Raw genomic sequence first — 16,910 nt, forward strand, 5'->3', positions numbered from 1 at the left:
CACCCTCCTGGTGCTTTAAATATCTATAGAAAACAGGCTGAAAATTGCAAATGCATCCTTCTTCTGCTGGAAACTTAGAGGAAGTGGCCAAAGGTTCAGAATCCATCCTCATGGTGCTGTAAATGTAGCCCAAAAAAGGACTAAGAGTTCAAAACTCAGCCTTGTTGTGCTGCAGGCTTGCACAGGAATCGCTAAGAATTCCAAGCCCATCCTCATGGTGCTGTAAATATATCCCAGGGTGGCTCAGAATTCATCCTCAGGGTGCTGTGCCCTTGCAGAACGTGGCTCAAAATTCAAACTGCAGCCTCAGGGTGCTGTAAATAGAGATCCAAAAATGACTGAACATTCAAACTGCAGCCCCAAGGTGCTGTAAAGGTGTAGGAAATTGGCTCAGAATTCAGCCTCCCTCCCCAGGGTGCTGTAAAGGTGTAGGAAATTGGCTCCAAATTCCAGCTCCCTTCTGCTGGGGCTTTCCATTTGGTTAAAAAATGATAATAAACATCCAGACTCCTCCCTTGTGGTGCTGGAGGCTTCTTTGAAGTTTTGAGTCATTGTTTTGTCTGATTATCAGTATCAATTCCTAGCAAGATTTTTCTGATCAAGGTAAACTCCTATCAGGACAAATTCTCATCAATATAAATCCCTTATCAAGATCAAGATCTCCTGATCCAGATTAAGTCCTATCAAGATAGATTCTTGTCAATGTAAATTCCTAATCAAGATGAAGATTTCCTGATCAATATCAATTCCTACCAAGATCCAGATTTTTCTGATCAAGATAAATTCCTATCAGGAGAAATCCCTATCAATATCAATTCTTATCCAGATCAATTCCTACCAAGATAAAGGTTTCCTGATCAAGATAAGTTCCTATTAGGACAAAGTCTTATCAATATAAATGCCTACCAAGATCAAGATTTTTTTGATCAAAATAAATCCCTATCAATACAGATTCTTATCAAGATCAATTCCTATCAAGATAAAGATTTCCTGATCAGGATGAATCCCTATCAGGATAAATCCCTATCAATATCAATTCCTATAGCAAGATAAAGATTTCCTGATCAGGATAAATCCCTATCAATATAAATTCTTAGCAAGATCAATTCCTATCAAGATAAAGATTTCCTGATCAAGGTAAATTCCTATCAGGATAAATCCCTATCAATATAAATTCTTATCAATATGAGTTCCTATGGCAAGATAAAGATTTCCTGATCAGGATAAATCCCTATCAATATCAATACCTATAGCAAGATAAAGATTTCCTGCTCAGGATCAATCCCCATCAGGATCAATCCCTATCAATATCAATTCTTATCAATATCAGTTCCTATGGCAAGATAAAGATTTCCTGCTCAGGATCAATCCCCATCAGGATCAATCCCTATCAATATCAATTCTTATCAACATCAATTCCTCTCAAGATAAAGATTTCCTGTTCAGGATCAATCCCCATCAGGATCAGTCCCTATCAATATCAATTCTTATCAATAACAGTTCCTATAGCAAGATAAAGATTTCCTGCTCAGGGTCAATCCCTATCAATATCAATTCTTATCAATACCAATTCCTCTCAAGATAAAGATTTCCTGCTCAGGATCAATCCCCATCAGGATCAATCCCTATCAATATCAATTCTTATCAATATCAGTTCCTATGGCAAGATAAAGATTTCCTGCTCAGGATCAATCCCCATCAGGATCAATCCCTATCAATATCAATTCTTATCAACATCAATTCCTCTCAAGATAAAGATTTCCTGTTCAGGATCAATCCCCATCAGGATCAGTCCCTATCAATATCAATTCTTATCAATAACAGTTCCTATAGCAAGATAAAGATTTCCTGCTCAGGGTCAATCCCTATCAATATCAATTCTTATCAATACCAATTCCTCTCAAGATAAAGATTTCCTGCTCAGGATCAATCCCCATCAGGATCAATCCCTATCAATATCAATTCTTATCAATACCAATTCCTCTCAAGATAAAGATTTCCTGCTCAGGATCAATCCCCATCAGGATCAATCCCTATCAATATCAATTCTTATCAACATCAATTCCTCTCAAGATAAAGATTTCCTGCTCAGGATCAATCCCCATCAGGATCAATCCCTATCAATATCAATTCTTATCAATAACAGTTCCTATAGCAAGATAAAGATTTCCTGTTCAGGGTCAATCCCTATCAATATCAATTCTTATCAATACCAATTCCTCTCAAGATAAAGATTTCCTGCTCAGGATCAATCCCCATCAGGATCAATCCCTATCAATATCAATTCTTATCAATACCAATCCCTCTCAAGACAGATTTCCTGATCAAGGTAAATTCCTCTCAGGACAAACCCTTATCAATACAAACATCTATCAAGATAAGGATTTCCTGATCAGAGTAATTTCTGATCAAGATCAATGCCTCTCAAGATAAAGCTTTCCTGAGCAAGATAACTGCACTCAGGATAACTTCCTTACAAGCCTGAGGATTTCCTGCTGCTCACACCAGGGCTGGGGGTTCTCAGAGCGGGTCCTAGGTCCAACCCCACCTCCAGGCCTCCTTTAGCCTGGCTCAGTGTTGTTAGCGTCGGTCAGAGGAGCGGCGGTTTGCTGCCGGCCGGCTTTGCCTTCCCCTCCAGCAGCTAATGGCACTCTGATGAAGGAGAATATTCAAATGGGGCTTGCTGCAGTCAAAGAAATCAATAGGAACCAGAACCTGGAGAAGGCTGATGGCAGATGAAAACCATCAGGCCTACCTGCTAGCCTCCAAGTCCCTCCCCCGGAGCTTTTAATTGTCTGCTCAGAAAGAGGGGTTTAGGGATCAGTCTGCAGCTCTGTTGCTGCTACTATATTTAATTAGAGCCATCAAAAGGCACGCTCAGAGCCTGACACCTGCCAGGGAGAGCTTCAAACCCACGGTGAGCAGCGTGCCTCAGCCCGGCTCCTTTGGCTCGGCCACGGGCACTGAGCTGGGGAGGGTCCCAACTGGGGCCCTTCCATCGACTTTGATCTGGTCTGGGGGGCAGTTGGTGCTCCCAGAATGCTGCTGATCAATGATTTCCTTTCAGCAGTGATGTAATTAAAGAGCTTTAGTCAGCTTGGGCTGCGTTGTCCTGCAATGTATTATTCTGGAGAGTTAAAGGAGATCGATGGGGTGCAGCGGGCTGCCGGGTGGAGCGGAGGAGGAAGAGGAGGAGGATGCTGAGAGGGGAGGAAGCTCCCGTGAAACATGGCTCCAGGACACAGACGGGTTGTGTACCTGGGACCTCCAGCTGACCTGTGCTCAGCACAGCCTCCTGCACCAGCAGCAGTTTATTACCTATTTTTATCATGTCAGGCTCCAAACCAGCCCAGCCTGCTGCTTATTGATCCTGGGCTCTTCAAAGGGCTCCCAATCAAGTACTCTGAGCAAACAGCAATTAAAGCCCTTCCAGGTGATTTTCAGACCGATTTACCACCCTGGTTCCACCACAGAGAGAGAGAGAGAGGTATAAAATCATCTGGGAATGATAGTGGCTCAACAGAAGTTACTGTTTAGGCAGAGAGGAGGCTTTAATCTCTCAGGTCAGTGACATTTTCTCCAAGTAGCAGAAGGCTGGGGAGGGGCTGTGGGGATAGGAGCAGGGGCAGTGGTTTGCAACTGCAGCAGGGCAGAGTTAGGTTGGACTTTAGCAGGAAATTCTTCAGAGTGAGGCTGGGGAGGCACTGGCTCAGGCTGCCCAGGGAGGTGGTTCAGGCCCCATCCCTGGAGATGTTCAAAGTCAGGCTGGATCTGGGCAGCCTGCCCTAGTTGGAGGTGTCCCTGCTGCCTGCAGGGCAGCTGGGCAAGATGGCCTGGGAGGGTCCCTCCCAGCCCAGTGCCTTCTGTGGACGTGTGAGTGTGCTCATGAAGGATCCCCTGTGTGGCCTTCTCGAGGTGACCCTGCCTGGGCAGGGGGGTTGGACTTGATGATGTGCAAGGGGTCCCTTCCAAGCCCTACCATTCTGTGATCCTGTGAAGTAAAGCTGCAGGGGCAGCCTTTGCAGAGCTCCCCAAGCTGCAGCTAGCTGGCAAAGCAATCTGGTTGGAGAGTTTCTGCAAGTGGTGGTGCTGCATAAGGCTGCTTGTTTATGGCTCTATACAAAGATCCAGATGCATGAGGTAAAATTATGCTCTCCAGACTTCTGAGAGCCAGTTGGGCTCTCCCAAGGCTGCAGAGGAGGTGTATATCACCAGGTGCCTGCCCTTGGGGGTGACTTTCCCACCCAGGACAAATCTCTCTGCAGCCCTCTCCTGGAAACCAACCCTTTGGTGCTTCTGACTCTTTGGCTTTTCCTCTCTTTCCCCTTTTCCCCTGATGGATTTTAACAGGAGTTTAACAAAACCCAACCAGCCCAGCATTTGTTTGCAACCCATTAAGAGACACAATGCAACAGGAAAACAAAAAGCCCCAACACCAAACTCCTGTTTGATCCCCCCCCAGCTTCCTTGCTGGGTGATTGAAGCAGGGCTGCAGCAGGCTGTTTATTCAGCCTGTCGGAGGGGTGTAGCTTGCTTTTAATGCAGCTATTGAATTCAAACCCACACGAGCCCCTGGCACCCTTCCAGCAGTGATCTGCTGCTCCCAGCCAAGATAAATTGTTTGTTTTCAGCAGCATTTCTTCATCTTCATCAGTTAATCTGGGATGAGGTTTTACAGCCGGCCCTTGAATATTTCAGCACTGGATTTACCCCTTTGATCCTGGGGGGATGTTTAATGACGCCCTGTACGGTCCCTGGTTGGAGTGCTTAGTGATGGGAGCTGAGGATGGACAGGCAGCCATCACTTTTGACTCTTCCCCCCAGCAGAAGGAGCTCAGTGCTCGAGTGGGGAAGTTTGTGCCTGGCCAGGCTGTGAGCCTCCAAGGCTGTCGGGAGGGGGACTGAGTGCCTGCTGGCATCGGCCATGAGGCTCTGCCACACAGCTTCCCTCGGTGCACACTGCCCCCTCCTAGTGCCAGGTCTCAGCTCCTTCGGGATGCCTGTCCTATGATTCTGCAGTTAATGCACAGTAATCCCTGGGGGGTCTGCACCAGGAGCTCTCCACCTCATCCCTTCCTCGTTTTCCACTGTCCCCTCAGCACCAGGGCCAGTCTCTCCTGCTGGCACTGCTGGGGCTCACACTCCAGGAGAGCTTTTTCTTCACTGATGTCCTGGGTCTTTATGGACTTAGAGTAGATTGTCCCACTTTGAGCTGGCCCAGCAGCAGCTCTGCTGGGTGCTGGCCCTGCCCAGCTCAGGCCCTGCTCACTCAGGCACTGCCTGAAGCTCAGGGCAGCTTGGCACAGCCAGGGGCTGCTGCTAGCAGGGAGAAGCTGATGGGAACAGCTCCTGCCAAGGGCTGGGGGGCAGAAAGGCTCTGCCTCAGACTTGCCTCTGGGCACACCAAGGGCATTGCCACAGCTTGTGCCCCACCTTGGGGGCAGGAAGGCAGAGGTGGGAGCTGTGGGGAGGAGCAGACAGCACAGGGGAGCCTCAAGTGCTCACCAAGGGACTGCAGCCCATGGAGGGCATCTTCAGGAGCAAGCTGAGGGATCCCCAGGGTCCAGCCTCTTCCCTGGCTGCTGTCCCAGCAGGACTCTGTCCCTTCTGCCTTCCATCCCCATCCCTCTGTGCCTGAATCTGGTTCCCCTCTGCTGCTGAGTGCAGTCTGGGACTTGCCCAGTGCCTGCCCCCAGCATCAGTGGTGCCAGTGGTGCCATCCTTGCCACAGGGCTTGGGTTCCATGTTGGTTTGTGTCTCTGTCCCTTGGCATTGTTCTTCTTTCCATCCCAGCTGGCTTAGTTTCTTTCCCAGCCCATCAGCCTCTCTCCCTCTTTCTCTTCCCTGTGGGAAGCAGAGGGGTTCCTGGGGATCCTCTGGCACTGCCCAGCCCAGAGCTGACCTGTGCCACAAGCACAAGCCTAACAGCTCCTCCATACAATTTCCCAAGCACTTGGAAAGAAGATGCCTCCTTGTCTCAAATCAGCTCAGTGACACAAACACTGCTCTCAGTCTTGCAAACAAACCTGGCAGCAGGTTTCAGCTGCAGTTGTGACTTGGGGCTGTGCAGGGAGGGTGACAGCTGGCTGTGCTTGCTGGGGCTAGCAGCAGAATGCAGCCTGGCAGCTTGTCAGCAAACTTGAGCAACTCCCTCGCAAAGCTGGGAGTCAAAAGGAGCTCTTCCTTCATGCTGCAGTTGGAAAGCAGCAGCAGTCACCACAGTAAGGGAACACCCAGCAGATGACAGCTCCTGGTGGTGCTTACACATGAGTGTGGGGAACACCACCAAGAAAAGGCAAACCAGCCCCACACACCCCACAAGGGCTTCCCTCCTCCCTCCCAAGCCTCCCTGCCCTTTCCAACTCAATACACAGGGAAGTGCTGAACTCTTCCTCCCCCCAGGCTCTTCCTTCTTCTCCCCATTCCTTCCTCTCCCCCAGAGAAAGTCACTCAGTTGGAAGCTGCCATTTGAACCTTTCCATTGTGGAATTCTTCTCCAAACTCATTTCCTCTCCCAGGCTGCACATCAGCTGAGACAAGAATTACCTCCAATTAGGCTTTTCTTCCTCAGCTCAGCTGCACTCTTGGGGGGTGCAGGTCTTGGGTGGCACAGGCATTGATGACAAGATGTCAAAGCTGGTGGAGGCCTTTCTGAGCTGGAAGCCAATCTCTGCAATATTTATAGCATCTACTGCAGCCAGTTGGGAGCCACAGAAGCAATTGAAACCAATTAATTCTTCGTGTTAGAAACATGCTTCAGCTGATTTCTTTCTCAGGGGGGTGTGTGGGAAGGATGTGTGAGAAAGGAAGAAATGAGAACTGTGCTGAAGAGCAGGTGGATGGACCTAGCCAGCATCTGCTTATTAAATCATCATCATCATCAAATCCTAGAATGGTTCAGGCTGGAAGGGACCTTAGAGATCATCTACTCCAATCTCCCTGCCATGGGCAGGGACACCTCTCAACTAGGCTCAGCCTCATCCAGCCTGGCCCTGAGCACCCCCAGGCAGGAGGCAGCCACAGCCTCCCTGGGCAGCCTGTGCCAGAGCCTCAGCTCCCTCCTGCTGAACAACTTCTTCCTCAGCTCCACTCTGACCCTGCTCTGCCTCAGCTCCAAACCATTTCCCCTTGGCCTGGCTCAGACCCCCTCAGCAAAAGTCTCTCTGCAGCCTTCCTGCAGGATCCCTTCAGGTCCTGGCAGGCAGCTCTGAGGTACCCCTGGAGCCTTCTCCTCTGCAGGCTGCACAGCCCCAGCTCCCTCAGCCTGTGCTCAGGGCAGAGCTGCTCCAGCCCTGGGAGCATCTCTGTGGCCTCCTCTGGACTCCCTCCAGCAGCTCTGTGTCCTGATGCTGGGGACAGCAGAGCTGGAGGCAGTACTCAAGGTGAGGTCTGAGCAGAGCCCGGGGCAGAATCCTCTCTCCTGCCCTGCTGCCTGCACTGCTCTGGCTGCAGCCCTGCACACAGCTGCCTGAGGGCTGCAGGAGGGCACTGCTGGCCCCTGGGGAGCTGCTCAGCACCCAGTCATCCCCACAGAATCATAGAATGGCTTAGGTTGGAAGGGGCCTCACAGATCCATCTACTCCAGTCCCCATGATGCCTCTCAGCTGGACTTGGCTGCCCAAGGCAGTGATAATAGCAGTAAAATGCTACTACTGATAATGATAATAATAACTATTATTATTGTTCTTGATATTGTTGTTGTTATTAGTGCCAAATGCTCAGCTGGAGTAAATGTGCAGCTCAGCTGAAGCCAGGGGACTTGTGCCAGCTTGAATTTGCCAAGGGTCTGGCCCTTGGTGTGGCAGTCAGGAACTGAAGATGATTTGGGGGAGGAGGATGCTGGGGGGGTGCTGTGAGAAGTTTGCTAATGGCAGCCCCATGTTCCTGGGAATAACAGTGTGGGGGGAAGGCAATTCCTATTCTCTTGCCTTGCCTAATGAAATTCCAGGAGCTACTTGATGTTATTTCAGTAGATGTAAATGACTTTTCCTTAAAGTCTCTCCGTGTTTAAACTCTTTGCATGCATTAAGGGATCCTGTGTGGATACTCCAGGGTTTTTCTGTCATTTCTGAGGCTGGCAGGCAGCTCCCTCACTGCTGCCCTTCTCCCCTGGAAAGCTGCTCACTTGGAGGGGAGAAGCAGCAATGAACAGATCTGATTGTGATGAGCCTGTTCCCCCCGCTGCGAGGAGAGGCAGCGGCCGCTTCGCCCGGCGTCACAGAGTGACCCAGCTCGGAAGGGACCTTGCAGATCATCTGGCCCAGCCTTTCCTTTCCAGCAGGGCCTCACTGAGGTTAGCTGGCACCCTCTAGTCACATCTTGGATACCTCCAGTGGTGGGAGCTCTACCATCAATGGGCCAACGTTACCAGGAGGAGCTTCAGCAAGGCCAAGCGGCCAGGTCCTGCCCTTGGGGCACAGCAACCCCAAGCTGCAGGCTTGGGGCAGTGTGGCTGGAAAGCTGCTGGCAGAAAGGGACCTGGGGGTGCTGATGGACAATCAACTGAACAGGAGCCAGCAGTGCTCAGGAAGCCTAGAGACCAAATGGCATACTGGCTGGGATCAGGAGTGTTGTGTCCAGCAGGAGCAGGGAGGGGATTGTCCCCTGGCACTCAGCTCTGGGGAGGCCACACAGTGCTGTGCCCAGGCTTGGGCAGCTCTGCCCAAGAGAGCTGTGGAGGGGCTGGAGCCAGGGCAGAGCAGGGCAAGGAAGCTGGGAAGGGCCTGGAGAAGGAATCTGCTGGAGAGAGGCTGAAGGAGCTGGGGATGGTTAGTGTGAAAGAGAGGAGGCTGAGGGGAGACCTCCTGGCTGCCTCCAGTTCCCTGCAAGGAGGCTGTGGAGAGGCTGCTGCTGGGCTCTGCTCACAGGTCAGTAGTGACAGAACAAGAGGGGATGGCCTCAGGCTGCCCCTGGGGAGGCTCAGACTGCACATCAGGAAACCTTTTTCCCCCTGCAGAGTGGTCAGGGCTTGGAATGTGCTGCCCAGGGAGGTGGTGGAGTCCCCAGGGCTGGCTGTGTTTGCAGGGGGGTTGGCTGTGGTGCTTGGGGCTGTGGTTTAGGCTGAGCCTTGCAGAGCAGGGCTCTGGGTTGGACTTGGTGCTCCTGAGGGTCCGTTCCAGCCTCGTTGCCCCTCTCTGGACACGTTCAGGTATCTCAGTGTCCTTCTTAAACTGAGGAGCCCAGAACTGGACACAGGACTCAAGGTGTGGCCTAAGGACAGGGGCAGAATGACCTCCCTGCTCCTGCTGGCCACACTGTTCCTGATGCAGGCCAGGATGCCACTGGCCCTCTTGGGGCCACCTGAGCACGCTGCTGGTGGTTCTATTCCTAATTGTTTTGACCACGGAATTAATTTTCAAGTCCAAAAAAACCCCAACCACAAAACAACCCCAAAAGCCCCAGGAGGGGTGGGGGGAGGTGTCGGATGGCGGCGGGGAAGTGCTGCTTCCTCCTGGCCCGCTCCGGACTCCCCAGCATGTCACAGATGTTCATGAATAATGCGGGTTCAGCGGCGGGGGCAGGGCGAGCCGGCCGAGATGAATGAAGCGCTGGGGGGATGCGACAGGCAGCACGCTGCTTTGTGATCCTGCCCAGCTTCTAATCAGCTCCCTCCCCGGCCCCCCCCCGCCCGCCGCCAATGAAAGGGAATCGCTGATTGCACCTCGGGCTACGGCCCGCGCCTTAATGACTCCTCCAAAGGCAGAGTTATGGAGCAAAAATTGCCTTGGAGCGGGGATGGAATTGGCCCTGACAGCCTGATAGACTCTGACACAGATTCTGTGGCAAAACAGACGTAGCCCTAATTGATTATCAATATTTTAAGCAAAGTGATGAAAATAAGCATTAAGTGATGAGAAAGGCAGTCTTAATCCGGCAGGCAGCGAGCGGGAGCCGGGCAGCCTTTGGGGAGGTCGTTCCCCGCCGGCCGCCGCGGCGCTCTCGCTGCCGCTCCTTCCCCGCCGCTCCTCTCCTGCTTCCCCGCACCTCCTCCTCCTCCTCCTCCCTTCCCAGGGCGTTGCACATTTTTGTGTGTGTTGTTTTTTTATCCCTTCCAGGTTTCTGACCAGCATGTTAATAGCCTGGAAAATGTGCTCCTCTCTCTCTGGAGAACTTGGTTTGATATTTTAACCTGGTTAGGCTTCGAAATAGCTCCTTCCCTCGGCAGGCGCAGGTGATCTCGGGGGGGGTCCTCTCTTTTATCCTCTGCTTTCTCCCCAGCCTGTGTCGTTTGTGCCAAGTTGTGCCTCAAGTTGTGCCAGGGGAGGTTGGTTCAGGCTGGATGTGAGGAGGAAGTTCTTCCCAGAGAGAGTGATTTGCCGTGGGAAGTGTGCTGCCTGGGGAGGTGGTGGAGTCACCAGCCCTGGAGCTCTGCAGGCAAAGCCTGGATGAGGCACTCAGTGCCATGGTCTGGTTGATTGGGTAGGGCTGGGTGATAGGTTGGACTGGGTGAGCTTGGAGGTCTCTTCCCAGCTGGCTGATTCTATGATTTAAGCCACAAAGTGCATTGTGAGAAGGGGCACATTTACAAAAGCCAGCAGTGACCAAGGACCTGGCTGGGGTTAGAGGATTCATCTGATCTGGCCAGGCTGGATCGAAGGCCTGAGGGGTGGGGTGCAACAAGGCCAAGGGCTGGGTGCCACACTTGGGGCACAACACCACCAGGAAGGCTCCAGGCTGGAGGCAGAGTGGCTGGGAACTGCCAGGTGGGAAAGGACCTGGGGGGGCTGGGTGCCAGCAGCTGAAGGTGAGCCAGGGGGTGCCCAGGTGGGCAAGAAGGGCAGCAGCAGCCTGGCCTGGAGCAGCAGTGGTGTGGGCAGCAGGAGCAGGGCAGGGGTTGTGCCTCTGGACTGGGCACTGCTGAGGCCAAATATCAAATCCCAGGTTCAGTTTTGGGGCCCTCACTCCAAGAAAGACATTGAGGTGCTAGAGCAGGTCCAGAGAAGGGCAACAAATGTGGGGAAGGGTCTGGAGAAGAGGGGGGGGGCAGCAGCTGAGGGAACTGGGGGTGTTCAGCCCAGAGAAAAGGAGGCTGAGAGGAGACCTCCTGGCTCTCTACAACTCCCTGAAAGGAGGCTGGAGCCAGGTGAGGGTTGGTCTCTTCTCCCAAGGAACAAGGGGAAATGGCCTCAAGTTGCCCCAGGGGAGGCTTGGGTTGGACTTGAGGAACAATTTCTTCCTCAAAAGGGTTGTCAAGGCCTGACCCAACCAAAAGAATCGATGATCATAATGGTACCAGGCAATTAGGATGGACAATGCAAGATGGAGCCATCCTGGTAGGATTAGGGGTCTCTGATCCATGAATGCACCAGAGAAGTGGCCACCAGAATGTCTTTGCCAGCTCACTTTGATGGAAATGGTCTTTTAGCATGGACTAAGAAGATGAAAATGCCCCAAATTGGCATAAATGTGGCAGGATGATGTTGTTGTCACTTCTGGTTTTGAACAAATAGCTGCAGGACTCTGCTCCTTCTGCTCCTGGCTGGGAAAATGCTTGCTTGGAATTGTTGGGATGTGTAAGAGGTAACTTTCCATGGCAGCAGTTGGATATTCCAGCAGAGAGGGTTTCTGCCAAGCTTTCTGCTCAGCCCTTGAAGCACTGCAAGGCCACCAGAAGATCCCCCTGGGACCTTCTCTTCTCCAGGCTGGACAACCCCAACTCCCTCAGCCTGGTCCCACAGCAGAGAGCTTCCAGCCCTGCCAGCACTGCTGAGGCCTCCTCTGGCTCTGCTCCACCAGGTCTGTGCTGAGGACTCCTTTGTGCAGTGTGATGAAGCTGGACATTTACAACTCATTTGGTCTCAGTTGGGGCTGTAGGAGAGTGATCATTTTGGGTTTGAAAAGGAGCAGAAAAGGTCCTTTTGCTCCTGCTCATAAAGGTGGTTTTTCACTCCACCTTGGAAGCTGTCAGGCTCGCTGGTGCCCAGCCTTTTGCTTTAATCTTGCTGCCAAAAGCTTTTGATTAGAGAAGGGTTTGTCAGGCTTTAATGCACCCTTTACCTGGTGGGGGGTTACCCTCATCTGCATTGGCTGAGCAAGTCCCTGCTCCAAAGCCACTCAGGAGATGGTGGAACTTGGTATTAGACAACAAACTTGGGACTGAACCTCAAGTCCTGCTGGGGCAGAGGTGCTGCCTCAGGCAGGGCATTTGCATTCCCTCCTTATCAGTTATCATCAGTGGGACCCTTTGTGGAACTGTTGATGGGAAGTGTGAAGGTCAATAGGTATGAGGGAAGTGTGCCTGAGCTCAGAAGGCTCTGAGTGAAGCACACTCAGTAGGAAACCCTTGGAGATGCTTGGTTGGAAGAGAGAAGGCACCAAGTAACAGCTTGGGCATGCGCTGGAACAGGCTGCCCAGGGAGGGGCTGGAGTCACAGTTGCATGTCCAGATGCAGACTGTTAGTGGAGATGGAAACATGAAGGATGTTTGGGGGTCAGCTTGAGGGGTTTTAATGACAGAGAAGCTACTTAATGTTCCTTAGGTTGGATGAGATGTCAGAGCTTTGCTTGGGACTTAGCAACGTTGTTTGACTTCTGCACCGAGCAGCATCTCCTTGCTCCTTGCTCTTGGTTCATTCTCACAGGGTCACAGAGCTGCCAGGGCTGGAAGGGAGCTCAAGGCTCAGTCAGTTCCAACCCCCCTGCCATGGGCAGGGAACCCTCACACCACAGCAGGTTGCTCACAGCCACCTCCAGCCTGGCTGCAAACACCTCCAGGCAGGAGGCTTCCACCACCTCCCTGGGCAACCTGTGCCAGGCTCTCACCACCCTCATGGGGAAGGACTTCTTCCTAACCTCTAATCTCAATCTCCCCTCCTCTAGCTTGGATCCATTCCCCCTGGTCCTATCACCACCTGACACCCTAAACAGTCCCTCAGCAGCTTTCTTGTAGGCCCCCTGCAGATCCTGGTCTTCTCAGAGCCCTTCTTCTCCTTGCGAAGTTTTATTTCTTCTTCCAGCACAAGGAGCTGCTGACCCCAGCCAGGCTGGCACAGCTCTGCAGGGGACACCTGGAAATGCCTCAGATGCTCTTCCATCCCATGCTGCTGGGATTGGCAGCCCATGAGCTACCTGCAGATCTCTGCATCCCACAACTAAGGCTTTAGCTCAGCGTAGGTAACCGTCTCAAACATCTCCCATGTGTCCCTTCCCATCCTTTAGAGAGAGGAATGGAATAGGATCAATAGGTTGTCATCTAATCCTGGCTTGGATGAGCTCTGAGCTGCTGCAACCTGGAGCACCTCTTGATTTATTTATTTCATATTTCAGCAAGCTTGGTAAGCAGTTGGGCTTTTGTTGTGCCAGCTGCTTCTGCGTGCAGGAAGCCCAGCTTCAGGAGCAGCCTCAGCAGCTCCCTGGATCAATGCAGCCCAGACTGCTGCTGCAGTGACTCCTTTGAGCTGCTGGCAGTGATGAGCAGCTGTCTGTCTTCCTCTGGCTTGAGGAAAAGTGCAGTGCAGGACAGAGTTCTCTTCCCAACATCAGGGCTTTTAAGTGGGCTGGTAAGTGCTCCTCACACAATCCCAGCGCAGCGCAGGGTTGGAAGGGGCCTCTGGAGCTCATCCAGCCCGAGCACCCTGCCAGGGCAGGGCACCCACAGCAGCTTGCCCAGCAGCACAATGCCCAGGGGGGGTTGTTAGCTCTCCAGGCTCTCCAGAGGGACCTGGGCAGGCTGGATCCATGGGCCAAGGCTGGTGGGATGAGACTGAACAAGGCCAAGTGCTGGGTCCTGCACCTGAGTCACAACAACTCCGTGAAGGCTCCGGGCTCGGGGCGGAGTGGCTGGGGAGCTGGAAAGTTGGAGTCAGCTGGGGCTGGGCTCTTCCCCTTAGTAACAAGTGAGAGGACAAGAGGAAAAAGCCTCAGGTTGTACCAAAGGAGGTTTAGGTTGGACAGTAGAAGCAGCTTCTTGCCTGGCCCAGGCTGCCCAGGGAGGTGTCTGAATCCCCATCCCTGGAGGTGCTTCAAAGCTGCAGAGCTGAGGTGCTGAGGGCCAGGGTTCAGCCCCAGCCTCGGCCGAGGGAGAGGCTGGTTGGACCCCAGGATCTGAAAGGGCTTTGCCTACCCAAACAATGGTGAGCCTGTGGTTGTGTGACCTGTTCCTGTGCAGCACCAAGTGGATGAGGAGGAAGCAGCAGCAGAGGGGGAGAGATAAATCACGTTTCGGCGTGGGGAGTTTATTGAATCTCAATCGTGCCCAGTTGGCCCAGGAGCTATCGAAGCAATCCATCTTCTGCTGATAATGGAGGCTCATGAAATCCACCTGATGTTTGCATTATTAAATTGCAGCCTAATGAGCTCTGCTAATACATATTGAAGACAGTTGTAAGGAGCAGAATGTGAGCCTGAGCAGGATAATTTGAGAGGAACATCAGCCCGGCGTTTTACATGACTCAAGGGGTAGAGCTACAATTACACAGCCAGCCCAAATTGAATTTAAATGGGATTTCTATTATCCCTCTCCTCTTACCAGGGAGAATAAAGTGCAAATGAAGTAAAAAGTCTTTAGAGTTAGTGGCAGTTTGTTTTTATTATCTCATTTAACAGATCTGTGTAATGATGGTGGCTGGCAGGGAAGTGCTAATGTTTCGTGGCCTTAAATGTGGCCTAAATGGGAGTGGAGAAAATGGGCATGGAAACAGAGCAGGGGGTCACACAGTGGGCTGGGCTGGAAGGGAGCTCAAAGCTCAGCCAGCCCCAGCCCCCTGCCATGGGCAGGGACACCTCCCACCAGCACAGGCTGCTCAGGGCCTCATCCAGCCTGGCCCTGAGCACCTCCAGGCAGGAGGCAGCCACAGCCTCCCTGGGCAGCCTGTGTCAGTGTCTCACAACCCTCATTGCCAACAATTTCTTTCTCCTCTCCACTCTCAGTCTCTCCTCTCCCAGCTCAAAGCCTCAGCCTGGCACTCTCAGCCCTTGTCCAGAGTCCCTCCCCAGCTCTCCTGGAGCCCTTCAGCTGCTGGAAGCTGCTCTGAGGTCTGCCTGGAGCCTTCTCTTCTGCAGGCTGCACAGCCCCAGCTCTCCCAGCCTGGCCCCACAGGGGAGCTTCTCCAACCTCTGCTCATCCTCATAGCCTCCTCTGGACCTGCTTCAGCAGTTCAGTGTCAGTGTCATCCCTCCTGTTGCTGGCTAACATCTCTGTTTAAGTTGTGTACCTTCAGGAGAGGTAGCTACTGGCTTCAGAAAGCCCCCAGGGTTGAGAGCCCTTCCACAGCCTCCCCATCTGAGCTTGGATCTTTTGTTGACACTGACTCCCATAACATCCTCATAAGTGAGCTCAGGAGCTGTGGGTGAGATGAGTGAACAGTGAGGAGGACACAGCTCAGGGGGGGCTGGTCAGTGGTGCAGGGTCTGGTTGAAGGCCTGGAGCTAGAGGTGTTCCCCACAGGTCAGGACTGGGTTCAGTATGGCAGTGGGGGTGCATGGAGAAGAGTGTGGCCAGCAGGGCAAGGGACGTTCTGCTGCCCCTCTGCTCTGCCCTGGTGAGGCCACAGCTGCAGTCCTGGGGCCAGTTCTGGGCTCCCCAGCTCAAGAGAGACAGAGAACTGCTGGAGAGGGTCCAGGGGAGGCTGCAAAGCTGCTGAGGGGCCTGGAGCAGCTCTGGGAGCAGCAAAGGCTGAGAGCCCTGGGGCTGAGAGCCTGCAGAAGAGCAGCCCCAGAGGGCAGCTGAGCAATGCTCAGCAAGAGCTAAGGGCTGGGGGGCAAGAGGCTGGGGCCAGGCTCTGCTCAGTGCTGCCCAGGGACAGCCCAAGGGGCACAAAGTGGCAGCCAGGAGGTTCCATGTGAGCAGGAGGAGAAAGTTGTTTGGTGTGAGGCTGCTGGAGGCCTGGAGCAGGCTGCCCAGGGGGGTTGTGGAGTCTCCTGGTGTGGAGAGCTTCCAACCCACCCTGGGCACTGTGCTGCTGGGCAAGCTGCTGGGGGTGCCCTGCTGGAGCAGGGCTTGGGCTGAGTGAGCTCCAGAGGTCCCTTCCAGCCCCTCCATGCTGGGGCTGTGGGCTTTCCTGATTCAGGTGATGGTAGAGCTGAGGGCCTGCAAAGCTGAGCAGGGGCTGCTGCCTGTGCCACAGTTTGCAGCAGTGCTGCTCTCTTGCTTTAACTTTTCAGGTCTGCTTCTTTGGGGTTCTGTTCCTTTTCCACGTGGTGCTGCTTCCTCAAACCCAATCTTTCATCAAGTGTGATGCTATTAGAGCTGCTTCTCACCGAGTTCCCTCATCAGGCAGGGAGATGGCAATGAAGGGGAATGGCCCCTCTGAGACATCAGTGCTGTGGAATAGATGATGTGCTAGAACAGAAATGTAATTAATTGACAGAGTCTATTGCTAGTCCCTCGTTGCTGTGCTGTGTATGTTTAATCTCCTCTAACATCTCCAGCAAAGTGTGGGGAAAACCCCTGCAGTTGGGCAACCAGTGGATAATTAAGTAATAAGGGAAGAGGTTTCTAGGGGGAAAAAGTCTTTTTAAGGACTACTCTGGTGCCATGAATAAAGGAGTGCTGCTGGGGGCTGCTGGGAGAGCTGCCTGCTGCCTCATGGAATCCCAAGTAATCCCTGAATCCCAGCAGGGCAGGGGCTGGAAGGGACCTCTGGAGCTCCCCCAGCCCAAGCCCTGCTCCAGCGGGGCACCCCCAGCAGCTTGCCCAGCAGCACAGTGCCCAGGGGGGGTTGGAAGCTCTCCACACCAGGAGACTCCACAACCTCTCTGGACAGCCTGCTCCAGGCCTCCAGCACCCTCACACCAAACAACTTTCTCCTCCTGCTCACATGGAACCTCCTGGCTGCCACTTTGTGCCCCTTGGGCTGTCCCTGGGCACCACTGAGCAGAGCCTGGCCCCAGCCTCTTGCCCCCCAGCCTTTAGCTCTTGCTGAGCATTGCTCAGCTGCCCTCTGGGGCTGCTCTTCTGCAGGCTCTCAGCC

At 53.1% G+C, this 16,910-nt stretch overlaps 1 protein-coding gene across 1 annotated transcript in view; it reads left to right on the forward strand.

Annotated features, from left to right (window-relative positions):
• RSRC1 (arginine and serine rich coiled-coil 1) overlaps positions 1-16,910 on the forward strand; it is a 147,551-nt gene that overhangs the window by 99,456 nt on the left and 31,185 nt on the right. The window lies entirely within an intron of this gene.

The sequence above is a fragment of the Dryobates pubescens genome, chromosome 13 (assembly GCF_014839835.1).
Source record: "Dryobates pubescens isolate bDryPub1 chromosome 13, bDryPub1.pri, whole genome shotgun sequence".
Taxonomy (NCBI): Eukaryota; Metazoa; Chordata; class Aves; order Piciformes; family Picidae; genus Dryobates; species Dryobates pubescens.